Raw genomic sequence first — 19,733 nt, forward strand, 5'->3', positions numbered from 1 at the left:
TGATAGCTCACTTGGTAAAGAATCCGCCTGCAATGCAGGAGATCCCAGTTCAATTCCTGGGTTGGGAAGATCCTCTGGAGAAGGGATAGGCTACCTACTCCAGTATTCTTGGGCTTCCCTTGTGGTTCAGCTGGTAAAGAATCAGCCTGCCATGTGGGAGACCTGGGTTTGATCCCACGGTTGGGAAGATCCCCTGGAGAAGAGAATGGCTACCCACTCCAATATTCTGGCCTGGAGAATTTCATGGGCTGTATAGTCCTTGGGGTCACAAAGAGTCGGACACGACTGAGCAACTTCCACCCCAATACAAAATCTTTTCGGTGTTAAAAATAAAGAATCCCCAGTGCAAGGGATATAGGTTCAATCGCTGATCGGGGAACTAAGATCCCACATACCATGGGGTAACTAAGCCTGAGCTCCACAACTAGAGAGGCCTGCACTCTGCAAGGAAAGAGCCAGCACAGCCAAGATAAACAGGCTCTATCTCTGTCTATCTATCTATCTATATAATGAAAGACTCCTCAGGGAGTTGGTGGGCATAGCTCCTGCCCACCACCCAACAGGATGGGAAAACTGAGGCCTGCCACAGCAAGCGAGGAGCTGGGGGAGCCTAAAGATGGGTATATGTGAGGGTCAAAGCTGAGCAGGACGGCGGGGTCAGGTTAAGGGGGACAGGAGACTCTCAAAGTCAGGTTGAAGGCAGAGAGGTGAGGAGACACACTTGAGTGGCACAGGTGGTGGGTGCAGGTGGCGGGCACAAGCGCGGAGCAAGTCAGAGAGGCCGAGAGCCCAATGCAAGTCCTAAGTCGCCTGCCTTTCCGTGGCTTCACCCGGCCCTCTCATCCGGCTCCTCTCCCCAGCCTCCCTCACCTATCTCTCCTCACTTTTCTCCCTCCCCTAACTTCCCCTCTGGGCACCCTGGGCAGGGCTGAGCAGGGCTGGGGACCTCAGCGCACAGAAGGGATGTGGGGTCAGCGGGTCTTCTCAGATCTGCGAGAGGTTGGAGAGAGGTGGAGGGGAGCGGCTGCCTAGGAAACGGAAGCCCCTGGGGCGGGGTGGGATCCAAGGTTCTTCAGGGCAAGTAGGTGGAGCCAGTCTACCTCCCTTACCCCAGCTGACCCGAAGTGCCCCTTCCTGCCATCTCCCAGCCTCTGCCCTTGGAAACTCTCCCCCGTACTTGCCTCTTGGGTCCCCCCACCCCCGCCCCGCCCTGCCTGCCACGCCGCCACCGCCCAGCCTGCAGCGGGGCTCCTGAGAGACTCACCAGAGATTTCAAGGTGGCTCCGCGGGCACCGAGGGAGGGGTGGGCAGTGTGAGGTGAGCTGAGACCACAAGAAAGGTGCCCTGACTCAGCTCTTCCCACCCCCACCTGGGAAGCCATGCCTTCCCCTTCCTGCTTCCCAACCCTGACCACCCAGGACAAAGTTGGCCAGTTTCAGGAGCACCGTGAAAGGAGTAAAGCAAACTGCAGAGAAAGACGTGACCGATGCCACTTTTGTAAAACCAAAGGAGAATATGTGCACGAGTCTGCATTTCATATAAGTGTATAGAGAAGGCTGTGAGTTAACGGTTATCTAAGGCGGTTGGAGCAGGGCAGGGAGGGGTGGAAAGGGAGGTAAGGAAGAAAGGGGAAGCTGAACGGAGAAATACTCATACAATCTCTTGTTCTCCTTTTAGCACATTTATTGTGTAAAAAAATTAAAATTTCTAAAATTTTACGGTACTGTAGACTTACAAGAAGTTGCAAAAACACTAGAGAAGCTCCTTGAATCTACTATTACATAATTGTAGCACTTTCCCAAAACTAGGAAACTGACATTGTCACAATGCAATTAACTAGACCACAGACCTTACTGAGATTTCCCCAGTTTTCCAATGCACATTTTTTTTAACTTGTATATAATTTGGTGACATTTATATCATATGTATAAGATGCATAAGTACAACAATCAAGATACAGATTTATTCTGAATTTCCTGGCAATCCAGTGGTTAAGACATTGCACTCTTACTGCCAAGGGCCCAGGTTGGATCCCTGGTGAGGAAACTAAGATCCCACAAGCCCTGAGACATGGCCAAAAAAAAAAGATCATTATACAGTCACACCATCTCTGCTCTTCTGTTACCCTTGACAACTACTAATCTGTTCTCTATCTCTATAGTTCGTCATTTCAAGAATGTTATATAAATTGAATCCTATAGCATGTAACCTTTGGAAATTGGCTTTTTTCATTCGGCATACTGCCCTTAAAATCCATTCAATTTGTATATCACTAGTTTCTTTATTTTTATTGCTGCGTACTGTTCCATTGAACGGGTGTGCTGACAATGAACCATTAACCATTCACCAGCTGAAGGACACAGGGATTGCTTCTAGTTTGGGGCTACTACAAACTAATAATATTAACTAGTTTAGCTAGTATTAAAAGAGCTTAATGAGCTTCCCTGGTGGCTAGAACCTTCCTGCCAATGCAAGAGAGGAGGATTCGAAAAGATCCCTTGGAGAAGGAAAATGGCAACTTTCTCAAGTATTCTTGCCTGGAAAATCCCATGGACAGAGGGTCCTGGTGGGCTACAGTCCATGGGGTTACAGAAGAGTCAGACATGACTTAGCGACTAAACAACAACTGTTTAATGAGCTATTGAAGCTGCCATGAACATTCATATCAGATTTTTATGTGAACATGCACTTTCATTTCTCTAGGATAAATGCCCAGGATCGTGACTGCTGAGTAATGCAATGTAGTGTATGCTTACTTTTTAAGAAATCTCCAACTGTTTTCGAGAGTGGCCGTACCATTTTACATTCCCATCAGCAATATGTGAGTTATAGTTTCTTCTAATTCTCACCAGCATTTGGTTCTCTTACTGTTATTATTATGATTAGCCAGGCTAGTTAGGTGTGTACTGCATGATGGATCATCACTTTATCATGATTTTAGTTTGTGTAATTTTAATTTTCATCTTCCTAATGGCAGGGCTTCCCAGGTGGCTCAGTGGGTAAAAAATCTGCTTGCAATGCAGGAGATGAGTATTTGATCTCTATGTTGGAAGATCTCCTGGAGTAGGGCACAGCAACCCACTCCAGTATTCTTGCCTGGGGAATCCCATGGACAGAGCCTGGCGAGCTACAGTCCATAGGGTGGCAAAGAGTCAGACACGACTGAAGGGACAGAGCATGCACAATGGCAAGTGATGCTGACATCTTCTCTATGTTCATTTGTCAACTGAATACACCATTCAGTGAAACGTCAATGTTTTCTGCCCATTTTCTAATTGGATTTTTTTGTAATTGATAGATTTTAAGGGTTTTACAATGTATTCTGGACCCTAGTCCTTGTCAGATATGTGGTTTGCAAGTATTTTCTTTCAGTTGCTTATTTTCTCATCATTTTAATAGAGCCTTTCTCAGAGTAAAAGTTTTAAATTTTGATCCTTTTTGGTTTTTTCAAGGATTGTGCTTTTGGTGTCAAGTCTAAGAACTCTGCCTAACCCCAGATCATGAAGATGGTCTTCTATGTTCTCGTCTAAGTTTACAGTTTTACATTTTACATGAAGATTTATGACCTGTGTTTGTTTTTTAATGAGATGCCTTTTAATTTTTTTGATTTTATTTATTTATTTTTGGCTGCGCTCAGTCTTCGTTGTGGCACAGGTTTCTCTCTAGTTCTGGTGCACAGGCTTCTCGTTGCAGTGGTTGCTCTTTTCCCGAGCGCAGGCTCTAAGGCACGCAGGCTTCAGTAGTTGTGGCAGTTGGGCTCAGTAGTTGCAGCTCCCAGGCTCTAGAGCACAGGCTCAATAGTTGTGATGTTTGGGCTTAGTTGCTTCACGGCGTGTGGGATCTTGCCTGATCAGGGATTGAACACCTCTTGCATTGGCAGGCAAATTCTGAGCCACCTGGGAAGACCTGACCTATTTTTTTTTAAATTAATTTTTTGGGGAGTATGGTTGCTTTACAATGTTATGTCAGTTTGCTGTACAACAAGGTGGATCAGCTATACATATGTACGTCTGCTGTGCTCAGTCGCGTCTGACTCTGTGTGACCCGATGGACCATAGCCCGCCAGGCTCCTCTGCCCATGGGATTCTCCAGGCAAGAATACTGAAGTGGGTTGCCATTTCCTCCTCCAGGAGATCTTCCCAATGCAGGGACTGAATCCTCATCTCCTGCATTGGCAAGCGGATTCTTTACCACTGAGACACCAGGGCAGCCCACATGTGTGTGTATATATATATATATATATATATATATATATACCCTTATTTTTGGATTATCTTCCCATTTAGGTCATTAAATGGGGCTTCCCAGGTGGTGCTAAAATTGAACAGAGTTCCCTGTGCTATACAGTAGGTTCTCATTAGTTATCTGTTTTATACATAGTCATGCATACATGTCAATCCCATTCTTTCATTGCATTCCACCCCCCATCCCCTCCTTGGTGTCCGTACGTCCCTTCTCTATGACTTTGTCTCTATTTCTGCTTTGCAAGATGACCTGTTTTGAGTTAACCTTTGTATGCAGTATGAAGTTTAGGTCCAGGTTCATATATTTGCCTACTAATGTCCAGTTGTTCCAGCACCATTTGTTACAAAGACTATCCTTCCTTTATTGGATTGTTTTTCAGTTTTTGTCAAAAGTTCATTTGGGCATACTTATGTGGCCCCATTTTGGGGTTCTCTATTCCGTTGCATTGATTAATGTGTCTGTGCTTCCCCCAGGATCAGGCTGTCTTGATTACTGTCACTATCCAATAAGTCTTGAGATTAGATAGGGTGATGCCTCTAATACTTTTTCTTTTTTAATATTGTTTTAGCTGTTCTAGTTCTTTTTCTTTTCCATATAAATTTAAACATAATAATCCATATAAATTTTAAGATAAGTATGTGTGTATATATACCAAAAAAAAAAAATCTTGTTGGCATTTTGAGAGGAGTTACATTGAATTATAGATCACTCTGGGGGGAACTGACATCTCTACTACATTGAGTATTCCAGTCCATTAACACCATATGTCTCTACCTTTATTTATTTCTCCTTTGATACCTGTCTGTAAAAAAGAGAACAAGCTTGATTCCAGTTGGATCTGTTCCTTTAATGCTAACCCTTTGTGCTCTGTTGCCACCGCTTCCTGATTCTGGATCTGCACCTTTGTAAAAGAATGTTGCCTCTAGCCTGAAATAGACATGACAGGCCATTCTCAAGACTCTGACCTTTAAAGATATAATCCTTTCCCTTTCGTAGAGAGATTAAAAGTTGCAAAAAGAGAAAAACACTTGTCTTGTTGGAGGTTTATAGGATTGTTGTAATTAAACCTATAGTGAACAACTGCAAGAACAAAGGATTCTCATACCAAGAAGTTTATAACAACCAACCTTACTCAGCTCCCCTTTTTAGTATAAAAGGAACTTGAATTCTAACTCAGGTAAGATACTTCTTTGGGGCAGTACTCCACCATCTTTTTGGTCTGCTGGCTTTTCGATTAAAGTCACTATTCCTTGACCCAACAACTCATTTCACAATCTATCTGCCTATGGTACAACAAGTGGCATGCACATGGTCAAATTCATCAGAATTTTGTAACTTTTAACATACAGATTCTATTCATATTTTGCTGATTTATAGCTAACTGGAGTTTTTTAAGCAATTATAAGGGATGTTGTATTTTTAATTTTGGTTTTCAATTGTTTCATGCAGCCATGAAATTAAAAGACGCTTGCTCCTTGGAAGAAAGGTGATGACCAACCTAGCTGCTGCTGCTGCTGCTAAGTCGCTTCCGACTCTGTGCAACCCCATAGATGGCAGCTCACCAGGCTCCTCCGTCCCTGGGATTCTCCAGGCAAGAACACTGGAGTGGGTTGCCATTTCCTTCTCCAATGCATGAAAGTGAAAAGTGAAAGGGAAGTCGCTCAGTCATGTCCGACTCTTAGAGACCCCATGGACTGCAGCCTACCAGGCTCCTCCGTCCATGAGATTTTCCAGGCAAGAGTACTGGAGTGGGGTGCCATTGCCTTCTCACAGCATATTAAAAAGCAGAGACATTACTTTGCCAACAAAGGTCCATCTAGTCAAAGCTATGGTTTTTCCAGTAGTCATGTATGCATGTGAGAGTTAGACTATAAAGAAAGCTGGGTGCCGAAGAATTAATTCGTCTGAACTGTGGTGTTGGAGAAGACTCTTGAGAGTCCCTTGGACTGCAAGGAGATCCAACCAGTTAATCCTAAAGGAAATCAGTCCTGAATATTCATTGGAAGGACTGATGTTGAAGCTGAAACTCCAATACTTTGGCCACCTGATGCAAAGAACTGACTCATTTGAAAAGACCCTGATGCTGGGAAAAATTGAAGGGAGAAGGGGATGACAGAAGATGAGATGGTTGGATGGCATCACCGAGTTGATGGACATGAGTTTGAGTAAGCTCCAGGAGTTGGTAATGGACAAGGAAGCCTGGTATACTGCAGTCCATGGGGTCACAGAGTCAGACATGACTGAGCGACTGAACTGACTGATCATTTTGAATTAGTGTTTTGGGCTTTTTTTGGATATATACCCAGGAGTGGAATTGCCAGGTTATATGAATGATAGTTTTATTTTTAGTTTTTTGAGAAATCTCTTTACTGTTTTACACAGTGGCTGTACCAATTTATACTTCCACCAACAGTGTAGGAGAAGTCCCTTTTCTTTACATCCTCTCCAGCATTTATTTGTGGTCTTTTTGATGATAGCCATTTTGACAGGTGTGAGGCCATACGTTATGATGATTTTGACTTGCACTTCTCTAATGGTTAGCAATGCTGTGTATCTTATCATGAGCCTGTTGGCCATCTGCAATTCCTCTTTGGACAGTGTCCATTCAGTTCTCCTGCCCATTTTAAAACTGGGTTGTTTGTTTTTTGTGATGTTGAGTTGTATGAGCTATTTATATATGTTGGATATTAATCCCTCATAGGTCACATCATTTGCAAATATTTTTTCCCATTCAGTAGGTTGTCTTTTCGGTTTGTTAGTGCTTTCCTTTGCTATGCAAAAGCTTTTATGATCACATAATTTTTTTCGTTAGTCTGTTAATATGGTGGATTCCATTGATAGATTTTCAAATATTGAAGACCCTGATGCTGGGAAAGATGGAAGGCAGGAGGAGAAGGGGACTACAGAGAATGAGATGGTTGGATGGCATCACTAACTCGATGGGCACGAGTTTGAGTAAGCTCTGGGAGTTGGTGATGGACAGGGAAGCCTGGCATGCTGCAGTCCATGGGGTCCCAAAGAGTCGGACATGACTGAATGACTGAACTGAACTGAACCTGCATTCGCGGAATAAATCTCCACTTGGTCATTGTATATGTTTTTTAAAAAAAATATATAAAACATTGGAATTCCATTCTTCCAGTAAGGTTACCTTTTTAAACCTCCTTAATTGTGGTGATATATATACACATAATAAAATTTGCCACTTTAAACTTTTTTTTGTCCATACTTTGTGGCTTGTAGATCTTAGTTCCCTGACCGGAGATCAAACTTAAGCCCCCTGCAGTGGACATGTGAGGTCCTAACCATGGGACTGCCAGGGAATTCCTAATATTTAAACCATTTTTAAGGATATAATTCAGTGGCATTAAGAAAATTCACTGTATTTTAAACCATCACCACTATCTGTTTCCAAAACGTTTTTAACATCCAAACAGAAACTCTGTACATATTAAGCAATAACTCTTTCTCCCATGCTCCCAGTCCTGGGTATCTGCTAAATTCTTTTCAGTTTCTATAAACTGCCTATCCTAGATATTTTCTATAAGGAGAACCACACAATATTTGTCCTTTTGTTGTTGTTTAGTTGCTAAGTCATGTCCAACTCTCTGAGACCGCATGGACTGTAGCCCACCAGGATCCTCTGTCCATGGAATTTTCCAGGCAAGAATACTAGAGTGGGTTGCCATTTCCTTTTCCAGGGGATCTTCCTGGCCCAGGGATCAAACCTGTGTCTCCTGCATTGTCAGGCAGGTTCTTAACCACTGAGACACCAGGGAAGCCAAGTACAGGGCTTGCAGGTCTGCAAGGTACAACCCAGCAAAGGTCAACTCAGATTGAAGGAAACAAGACAGACCCACTTCCCGGTGGGGAAAGGGTCAAAACTCTTGAAGACATGTTTCAAAACTACTACAATCTGCTTTCTGGCCATCAAATATTTACATTCCTTCCACATACAAAATTCAGTCATCTCTTTCTTCAACCTCAAAAGTCTCATCTATTTTGCATCAAGCTCATAGTCAAAGACTAGGGCCTCATCATCTAAGTCAGAGCCAGGTGCTGAAGAGTCCACCCTCTTACAGGGATACAGGGTCTCCCAAGCATCTCTGAAGAGAATGAAGCAGGTGCAACTCTTTGGGAGAACAAGATGACTATTTAGAACTGTACTGCCCATTATGGTAGCCACCAGGCACATGTAGGAATTCCTACATGTGCCTACTTTTAAATTTAAATTAAAGAAAAATGAAAGGAAATTTCAGTTCCTCCATTGCAATAGCCATATTGTAAGCACTCAACAGCCACATGTGGCTAGTAACTACCATATTGGACAATGCAAATAGAGAACACTTCTATCATTGCAGAAAATGCTATTGAATGGTGCTAAATAGACAATATAGGCACAGATGTACCCTGTAGTGACTTAGGAATTCTGCTCCTGAATAGAGATTGGGATTTAGTTTGGGATCTTCCAAGGGCATGCCCTGAACCAAGGGTACAGGTAGTCCATCTGGGAGGTATCCCCAGGAAATTCAAGGGAGTGGGAAAATTGGGATTCAAGAGGAAAAAGCTATGAGTTCCCTAGTGGCCTAGTAGTTGGTATTTGCTGCTATTATTGCTGGGTTCAATCCATGGTCGAAGGGTGAAGGTCTGACAAGCTGTGAGGTGTGGCCAAAATATTTTTTTAATTTTTAAAAAAAGAAAGAGGAAATAAAAAGGCAATAAATGGTGCAGAGTGAGGCACTTTGGGTGACCCTTTAAATTTTGCACCCTAGCTATCTTGCTTCTTCACACTAGTCCCAAACCCAAAGGATGAACACCATGAACAACTAAAGGTCATTCCTACCAGGGACCCTCTAGGGAATTTAGAAATCATGTGGGGCACACCTCAGAACTGACTCACCAAGGAAAAGGAAACAGAAATACTTCATCCCAGGCTCCTGATCCTCATTGGTTGAAGACTGCCCCTGGGGAATTAATCTTAGTACTTCCTGTCCTGCATGCAGACAGGAGAAAGACCTCAGATGGAGAAGCAGAAAGATACAGGGCACATGAGGTGGGAGGTTGTCAATGTGTGTGGCAACCCACTGGATGTACAAGTGAGGGAGAAAATGAGCTGAAAGGATACAGTGGGGACACCAGGTCAGGGTTACCATTGTTCCTGTTCATTCTCCAAGTCATGTCCGACTCTTTGCAACCCCATGGACTGCAGCGCACCAGGCTTCCCTGTCCTTTACCATCTCCTGGAGCTTGCGCAAACTCATGTCTGTTGAGTCAGTGATGCCATCCAACCATCTCATCCTCTGTCATCCCCTTCTCCTCCTGCCCTCAATCTTTCCCAGCATCAGAGTCTTTTCCAATGAGTCAGCTCTTTGCATCAGGTGGCCAAAGTATTGGAGCTTCAGCATCAGCCCTTTCAATGAATATTCAGGGTTGATTTCCTTTAGGATTGACTGGTTGGATCTCCATGCAGTCCAAGGGACTCTCAAGAGTCTTCTCCAACACCACAGTTCAAAAGCATCAATCCTTCGACACTCAGCTTTCTTTATAGTCCAACTCTCACATGCATACATGACTGCTGGAAAAACCATAGCTTTGACTAGACTGTCCTTTCTCAGCAAAGTGATGCCTCTGCTCTTTAATATGCTGTCTAGGTTTGTCATAGCTTTCCTTCCAAGGAGCAAGCATCTTTTCATTTCATGGCTGAAGTCACCGTCCGCAGTGATTTTGGAGCCCAAGAAAATAAAATCTGCCACTGTTTCCATTGTTTTCCCATCTATTTGCCATGAAGTGATAGGACTGGATGCCATGATCTTAGTTTTTTGAATGTTGAGTTTTAAGCCAGCTTTTTCACTCTCCTCTTTCCCCCTCATCAAGAGGCTCTTTAGTTCCTTTTTGCTCTCTGCCATTAGAATAGTATTATCTGCATATTTGAGGCTGTTGATATTTCTTCTGGCAATCTTGATTCCAGTTTGTGATTCATCCAGCCAGGCATTTCACATGATGTACTCAGTACATCCCAGAAAACCTCCAATAGAGAGGATGTGTGTGAGCCTCATGGTGATGGACAGCTGAAGGCAACCTAAGCATCCATCACTGGGGGAATAAATAAGTGACAGACTGCTGCGGGCACACCATGGAACACACTGCAGCAGTTAGAAGCAGAGAGCTTGAAGTGCACCCCTATATAGAGAGATCTCACAAACATACTGTTAAGCTAACAAACATTAAAAAAAAAAAAGAGGGGGAAGAAACAGAAGATTTATAGCCCAATCTCATTTATGTAAATTGGAAACATATACAAAATCACAAAGTATAAAGCTACATCCTTGCAGCTATATATCATGGGCATTAAAATGGGTGTCTGTGAAAAGTGGGAAGGATAGGGATTGGGCATGAGGCTGGGGGTAAAACCTTAGAGGGTCTTTCATAGACCAGTGGCGATTCTATATTATGATCTGAAGAGTATGGTTAATATCTTTCTGCACCTAAGGGCCAAGAAAAAAAAATAAAGGAATAAAAAATAGGAAGTCCCGGTACATCAGAGCAATTCCCTTCTCGCTGCACAATGTTTATTACCGCAGGGGATGATGACAGCAAAGCAACCAGACTCTGCCTGCATTCCGAAAGCCCTCCTCACTGCCTGCTTTCCAGGTAGCCCCAGCAAGTGCTCTTACCCCACAAACAAGGAGCCCCCTACCCTTTCATGCTACCCAGGGGGAGAGAAAGGAAAGTTAGGTATCTTGAGCCCCAGAGGTTTCCATCTTATACTTTGGCTATACACAGAGTAGGGAGTAAGTGCATGGAACTCCATTCAAACCCTCTGCCATTAAACACCTGTGGAACCTAAGGTTAAGTCACCTTACCCTCCTGTGCCCTCATTTCCTCACTGGTAAAATGAGAGTGATCATAAAAATAACTACCCATAAGAATGTTCGGAGCATAAAATGAATGGGTTTGTGGAAAACACTTAAACCAATGGAGGAAGCTTCCTCTCCGCCACTCCAGCAGCCCCGCCCACACCCACACCACCCCAGCCCCTGCCCCTGCCCTGTTGTGACAGCTTCCCACTTCTTATCCTGCCTCAGCCTCCATCAGGGGCTCCCCAACATCCCAGGGATTCATAGGAACATCTCCGGAGCTCTCCTGGGATTTCAGATTCTCTTTCCTTCTGGGCATAATGCTGAGCTCACCTTGCCCCACCCACACCCATCAACTCACCTGGCTCAGCCAGCCTGCCCTACCCACTCATGCCTTTCAAGTCAAAGCCATTTGCCTTTTCGCTTCACAAACCTCAGCCAGGATGGCTCATTTAGCTTGGCTAAAAAGCTGAGCTATGCAGCTGGGGAAGCAGTGGAAATTTGGCCATGGCTGCAGCATGGATCGGAAAAGGCAGTGGCACCCCACTCCAGGACTCTTGCCTGGAAAATCCCATGGACAGAGGAGCCTGGTGGACTGCAGTCCATGGGGTCACAAAGAGTCGGACACTACTGAACAACTTCACTTTCACTTTTCACTTTCATGCATTGGAGAAGGAAATGGCAACCCACTCCAGTGTTCTTGCCTGGAGAATCCCCGGGACGGGGGAGCCTGGTGGGCTGCAGTCCATGGGGTCGCAGAGAGTCGGACACGACTGAAGTGACTAAGCAGCAGCAGCATGGATGCTGGTTCTGTTGGCCATGGGGCTGGGCTTGGCCAGAGCACGTGCTGTCCCCTCCACAATCAGGAAGGGCTGTAACACTGGCATGTTCAAATCTCTGCTGCCAGGTGAGCTGGTGGCCTTCAAGAAAGAAAAGGATCAGAATTCCCTAGCGATCCAGTGGCTTCCCAGGTGATGCTAGTGGAGACATGAGACACAGGTTCGATCCCTGGGTCAGGAAGATCACCTGGAGAAGGGAATAGCAACCCACTCCAGTATTCTTGCCTGGGAAATCCCATGTACAAAGGAGGCTGGTGGGCTACAGTCCATGGGGTCACAAAGAGTCAGACATGGCTGAGCAACTAACGCAACACAGCCAGTGGTTAGGACTTCGTGTTCTTACTACCAAGGGCCCAGATTTGATCCTTGGTTGGGGAACTAAGATCCCACAAAGCATGTGGCACAGCCCAACACAGATTGTGGCACAAGCAAACACACACACACACAACCATTAAGTCCCTATTATCATGGGCTAACCTCTACCCCTTCTGCCATAGCCAAGCTGCTGCCCTGCTACTGATGGCTTAATCTCTCTCCTCCAGCTACAGGCTGCGTCTAGCTTTTTGTCTACAACTAATCTCTATTCTCTTCAGTTCAGTTCAGTTGCTCAGTCATGTCCGACTCTTTTCGACCCCATGGACTATAGCACACCAGGCCTCCCTGTCCATCACCAACTCCTGGAGTTTACTCAAACTCATGTCCATTGAGTCGGAGATGTCATCCAACCACCTTATACTCTGTCTCTAGCTATTCCAAAGAATAGCAAGCAGAGATAAGAAAGCCTCCATCAGTGATCAATGCAAAGAAATAGAGAAAAACAATAGAATGGGAAAGACTAGAGATCTCTTCAAGAAAATTAGAAATTCCAAGAGAACATTTCATGCAAAGATGGGCACAATAAAGGACAGAAACAGTGTGGACCTAACAGAAGCAGAAGATATTAAGAAGAGCTGGCAAGAATACACAGAAGAACTATACAGAAAAGATCTTCATGACCCAGATAACCACGATGGTGTGATCACTCACCTAGAGCCAGACATCCTGGAATGTGAAGTCAGTGGGCCTAAGGAAGCATCACTACAAACAAAGCTAGTGGAGGTGATGGAATTCCAGATGAGCTATTTCAAATCCTGAAAGATGATGCTGTGAAAGTGCTGCACTCAATATGCCAGCAAATTTGGAAAACTCAGCAGTGGCCACAGGACTGGAAAAGGTTAGTTTTCATTCCAATCCCAAAGAAAGGCAATGCCAAAGAATGTTCAAACTACCACACAATTGCACTCATCTCACACACTAGCAAAGTAATGCTCAAAATTCTCCATGCCAGGCTTCAACAGTGTGTGAACCATGAACTTCCAGATGTTCAAGCTGGATTTAGAAAAGGCAGAGGAACCAGAGATCAAATTGCCAACATCCACTGGATCATTGAAAAAGCAAGAGAGTTCCAGAAAAACATCTACTTTAAAGCCTTTGACTGTGTGGATCACAACAAACTATGGAAAATTCTGAAAGAGATGGGAATACCAGACCACCTGACCTGCCTCCTGAGAAATATGTATGCAGGTCAAGAAGCAACAGTTAGAACCGGAAATGGAACAACAGACTGGTTCCAAATTGGGAAAGGAATAGGTCAAGATGATCTATTGTCCCCCTGCTTATTTAAATTATATACAGAGTACATCATGTGAAATGCTGGGCTGGATGAAGCACAAACTGGAATCAAGATTGCCAGGAGAAATATCAATAACCTCAGATATGCAGATGATACCACCCTTCTGGCAGAAAGTGAAGAGAACTAAAGAGCCTCTTGATGAAAGTGAAAGAGGAGAGTGAGAAAGTTAGCTTAAAACTCAACATTCAGAAACCTAAGATCAAGGCATCCAGTCTCATCACTTCACAGCAAATAGATGGGGAAACAATGGAAACAGTGACAGACTTTATTTGGGGGGCTCCAAAATCACTGCAGCCATAAAATTAAAAGACGCTTACTCCTTGGAAGAAAAGCTATGAGCAACCTAGGCAGCATAACTTTGCCAACAAAGGTCTATCTAGTCAAAGTTATGGTTTTTCCAGTAGTCATGTATGGATGTGAGTTGGACTATAAAGAAAGCTGAGTGCTGAAGAATTGATGCTTTTGAACTGTGGTGTTGGAGAAGACTTTTGAGAGTCCTTTGAACTGCAAGGAGATCCAACCAGTCCATACTAAAGGAAATCAGTCCTGAATATTCATTGGAAGGACTGAGGCTGAAGCTGAAACTCCAATACTTTGGCCATCTAATGGGAAGAACTGACTCACTAGAAAAGATCCTGATGCTGGGAAAGATGAAAGGTGGGAGGAGAAGGGGATGACAGAGGATGAGATGGTTGGATGGCATCACCAACACAATGGCCATGAGTCTGAGCAAGCTCCAGGAGTTGGTGATGGACAGGAAAGCCTGGCATGCTGCAGTCCATGTGGTCACAAAGAGTCAGACATGACTGAGCAACTAAACCGAACTGACTGAATCTCTCAACTCAGGCTTTCCTGGTGGCACTAGCAGAAAAGAACCCACCTGCCAGTGCAGGAGACTTAAGAGACTTGGGTTCGATCCCTGGGTCAGGAAGATCCTCTGAAGAAGAGCAAGGCAACCCACTCCAGTATTCTTGCCTGGAGAATCCCATGGACAGAGAAGCCTGGCGGACTACAGCCCATGGGGTCACAGCGAGTCGGAAACGACTGAAGCAACTTGGCATGCCACAACCCCTTTCCTTTTGCCCTCCTGGTAGACCTTCATCCTTGCTGTTTTAGCCTCCAACCCTCCCGCCGTGATCTGACCTTGCCCTTGCTCTCTAGGAAGACTCTCTCTTGCAGAAGGACTGGGAGTGCACCTCCCACCTGTTCCCCAGGACCCTGGATCTGAAGCACCTGCAGGTGAACTGGGAGAGTCAGGGCCACCTGCCCTCACCTGGCCCCACCCCACCCTCTAGCTGTAGCTCTGCGGGTGGCCTCTCACCTCCTTTATCTCATCTGTACTTCCTCCCTTCCTCTGGTCTTTCCTCATCTGTCCTGCGCCCTTGTCTCTCCTCAAATGCTCCCCTGACCCGGTCCCTGTTCCTCCCAGGGGTCATCTTTCCTGTCTCCCTCACCTGTCGCTCTCACCTGCCCTCTTGCCTACTTCCTTCTCATTTCTCCTTTCCTCTCCCAGCTCTGTCCCCGACCTGTGCCCCTTGCCCTGCCCCCCCATCACCATCGACTCTCAACACTCACCACTGACTCCCACCTCGGTCCCTCTCCATCCCCGCCTCTTCAAACCTCTGTGACCCCTCCCGTGGGTCACTTTTCATTTGTCCCTCTTTCAGCTTTTCACCTGTCTCTTCCCTGTCACTCTGCCTCACCTGTATCCCCTTCAACAGTCTCCTTCCATGCGTTCCCCTCTACTCGCTCCCTCGTAAGCTCTCCCATCACCTGTCCCCATCGCGTGTCTCATATCACCTGCCCTCCTCCCCTGGATTCCCTGTCTCCACTTCACTGAGTGTTCTTGCCTACCCTTCCTCACCATTCCACCTCACCTGTTCTCTCTCACCTCTCAGGTGTGGGAGCGCCCCATAGCCTTAGGGGCAGAGCTGGTCCTGACCCTGAAGGGTCCTGGGGGCCACGATTACCTCATCCCTGGACCACACCCTGGGGCAGCCCCTTCTCGCGATACTCCTAGCACTGCGAGCTCCAGGCCTGTGTGAGTGCTCGGGGCACCTGGGCTGGGTCTGCTGGTTCTGGGAAGATGGGACCTCACCCTTCTGTCCCAAGTCCTGTCTCACACACCACCCTTTTCTGTGCTTGGGTCTGGGCTCAACCCACAGCAGGCTGCAGGCCCCAGGGCCTCTTCCAGCACTGGCTGCAACAGCTCCAGGAGGCCCCAGAGAAGGTGAGTGATCCTGGAAAAGCATGAATATCTGGGCCCTGGGTAAGGTGGAGGCTGATGCCTGGGCAATGGGAAACTGGGCATCAGTGGGAAACTTCTCATCTCTCCCACAGGAGTTTCAAGACAGCCTCAAGGCCTGCCTCATTCAACCTCTTCCACCTTCTCACTTGAGATGTGAATTGTGTCACCAGAAGAGACATGTGCATCTGAGAACCAGGACCTGCTCTCAGCCCATCTGAGAACCCAGACCTTCTTTATGCATTAACCCCAGGCCTGCCTGAAGATATTTCTTCTCACCCCCTTTTTAAAAAAATATGTATTTATTTGGCTGCACTGGTCTTAGTTTCAGCACACGGGATCCTCCATCTTCACTGCAGCATGCAGGACCTTCAGTTATAGCATCCACACTCTCAGTTATGGCATTTGAACTCTTAGTTGCAGCATGTGGGATCTAGTTCCCTGACCAGGGATCAAACCTGGGCTCCCTGCATTGGGAGTGCAGAGTCTTAGCCACTAGAACACCAGGAAAGTCCCTCACCCCTTATTTATAGAGCTGCAGAAATAAACTGTAAGGATTTGGAACCTTCTGCAATAAGTGAATCCTTGAGTGTGTGTTACTGTGGGTCTGTGACTGAGTGTGGATGTCTGTATGGTGCAAGCAGAATTCATTACCGGGTGCATATACTTGTGTGTGCCTGCCTTCTGTGACTGCATGTATGCATCCAAGCAAGTATCTTCCCAAACCAGAGTCTGAAGATGCATAACAGCATATTCATGCCCACATGTGTGTACGGGCGTGTGTATTTGTGCACATGTTTATAAGTCTTTCCCTGTCTGTGTGAAATGTGTGTCTCTCTTTTCCATGTGTACCTAGGACAGATAGAAGTCTATATCAGGATTCTTTATCCTGTAATAGGTGTCAGAAACCCACCTCAAAAGGGTAGAACAGAAATGAATGTATTATCACACATAATAAAAAGTGAGTTGGCAGGGCAGTTCTGGGACTCATTCATTCATTCACTTAATAATGTCACTGGGAAAACAGATTCTTTCCATCTCTGTTGACCAACTCTTTCTCTGGCTACCTCATGATCTCAAAGTGACAGCCATGGCTCCAGCTTTCACACAAACAATATCCTCCAAGTTATAACAAACACCCTAAACACAATGGAGTGAAACAACAAATATCTTATTATGCTCACAGATCCTGTGGATTATGAAATTAGAGAAGGCCCAGTGTGGACCACCTGCCTCTGCAGTGGAAGGGCCATGAAATAAACTAATTTATGTAAATAATTGAAAACAATTGGCAGAGGTTAAGCCCCATACCTGCATTTATTGCTGTTATTTATTTTTCTTTTTTTTAGGATTTTTTTCTTCCCCAGCAGAGAGAAATTCCTTCCATTTGTTCCATTCCTTCCTGCTTAGTTCATTCATATGAGGAAGAAAGACTTGAAGCTGTGGTGGCCACTTTGTGACCATAAGGCAACAAGCCTAGACTGTGAAACTGTTCTTCTAAGAAAGGTGGAACAAAGGAGTCGGAAAATGGGTAGGAAAATTGAGATAAGCAAACATTTTGAGTCATGTTAATTAGGTTTTGTTTCTTGTAGCCTAATGTATCCTCAAAAGTCCATCTCTGTATGCCCACTCAAAACCCAGAAAAAGTGACCAATTATTATTTGATAATAAAAATTTGAATCATGTAAGACAAATCTAAGTTCAGACATGAGTGGTGTAATTGAAATAAGATTGCAAACCTCTGCTTGGAGATGTCAAGGCCTAAAAAAGAAATTTTGAACTGGATATATTTTGGTGTTGCCTGCCCAGAATCCCTGTCTCCTGCTAAAGCTTCTCAATTTTCCTTTGGGGCATGAGCCCCCTTCCTCACTCCCTCATTGGTTGGACACACGACTCAGGTTTGCCCAATCACAGCACTCCATCTCCAGAGTACAATGACAAGTCTTCCCTTGTAACTTCCTCATGACAGCCTTTGCATAAGCTGTTCCATCTGCCTGGGACATGTGCCCCTTACTCTCCCATCACCACTATGTCTTCGTCTAATTTCTACTCATTCCCTATGTCTCAGTAATATCACTTCCTCCTCCAAAAGTTCTTCTGAGTGGTACCCTGGGGTTTCTATTGCTTTTCTATATCCAACAAGTTTTATCACCTTACTTTTCTGGTGACTATTTCAACTGAAGAAATTGCCAGTATTCTGCCATTTCTAACCTATAGAACTGGCAATTTCATACGGTTCAACCTAATATTTTTAGTTCGCCCCTCTTTTTCCAGAGCCACACAATCTGAACATGTGACTATGATCTGGCCAATCAAATTCCATTCCCAATTCCATTCCCTTGGACGTCCCAATCAATGCAGGGTTGGCATGTGACCCTAGTCAAACCAACCAGAGCCCTTCCCTGGGATTCACTTTTATTTAGGACTGGAGGAGATTCTGCCATTTTACTTCTGGGCTACAGTGCTAGAAGGATTGAGTCTGTGTCTGTAAATAAATAGCCATTTTCCCCACTACATGCAGTGGAAGGGGACACATCTGAGCTGAGACAAGTGGAGAAGAGAAATGAATGGGAAGAGTGTCCTGATGGAGTTGAGTCTCAGTTCCAGTCTCTAAGGTAAAATTCCTTATAGTTTTGCCCTTAATTGCCTCCTTCCTAGCTCTACGAGCCAACATATGCACACTTTTTTTACACCTAATCAAGTTAAGCTGACTTCCTCACGCTTGTAGCCAAGACTGTGGCTAATATACTTCCCTGAACCTCTGGGCAGGGTCAGGCAACTCTTCTGTGCTCCGATAGGCTTTATGTTTCTCACACCACAGCCCTATTGCCATCTGTCTGTCTGAGCTTCAGGAGGGCAAGGACTGGAGCTGTCTGGGTCACTTTTGGATATTCAGTGTTCAGCACAGGGCCAGGCACAGAGGAGGTGCTCCAACACTCCTGTTGAATGATACCATGCCCTGTCTCACGTAATGTACCTATTCCTAGGGTTCAAAGCTCTCAGTTTGGGCAGGGGGGTGAGGGGGGGATGTCACTGCCATTGATAAGTACTTCTCTGTTAAATGAAAGGCCCGATGTTACAGAGGAACGTAGGGGGCTATCATTCAAAGGGCTGGCCTAGGGACCATGTGGGCCCCAAATATGTCAAAGGGTGCATGCCAAGTTCTGAGGTGGCAGTTCCTGATTTTGCTGTGAAGACAGGCACACCTCAGTCAAAGCTGAGTTCTTCATAGAAGTCAAGCCAAATACTGCCCCAGCTGAAACCCACAGCTGAGAATAAAATCTTGACCCTTGACCACAGCCCACAAGGCTCAGCAGAAGCTGCTCCCTGCTTGCCTCTCCCACTTGCTCTCCTCTCAGTCTCCCCCTTACTCCAGTCCAGACACACTGCCTCCAACACGGCAAGCACACTCCTTTGCACATGCTATTCTCTTTGCCTGGAATGCTCTTCCCTGGCTCATTCCACAGTGGATTTTTCTCAGCTCCCATATCACCTTCCTGGACCTTCCAGTCTAAAGTAAGTCTCTCATCCAGACGTGGAGAATGGGCATGCGGACACGGGGGCTTGACTGGGGGGAGGGTGAATTGGGAGACGGATTGACACATGAGCACAGCCATGTATAAAGAGATAGCTAGTGGGCTCTTGCTGTATAGTGAAGGGAGCTCAGTTCAGCGCTCTGTGGTGACCTAGATGGTTGGGATGGGGTGGTGGGAGGTCCGAGAGGAAGAGGATGTGTGTATACCTGTAGCTCATTCCCTTTGATGTACAGCAGAGACTGACACAATATTGTAAAGCAACTATACCCCAAGAAATAAATAAAATAAACTTCTCAGTCATTCCATCCCATCACCCTGGTGGTTGTTTTTTTTTTTTTC

This window comes from Capricornis sumatraensis, chromosome 20 (assembly GCF_032405125.1).
Source record: "Capricornis sumatraensis isolate serow.1 chromosome 20, serow.2, whole genome shotgun sequence".
NCBI lineage: Eukaryota > Metazoa > Chordata > Mammalia > Artiodactyla > Bovidae > Capricornis > Capricornis sumatraensis.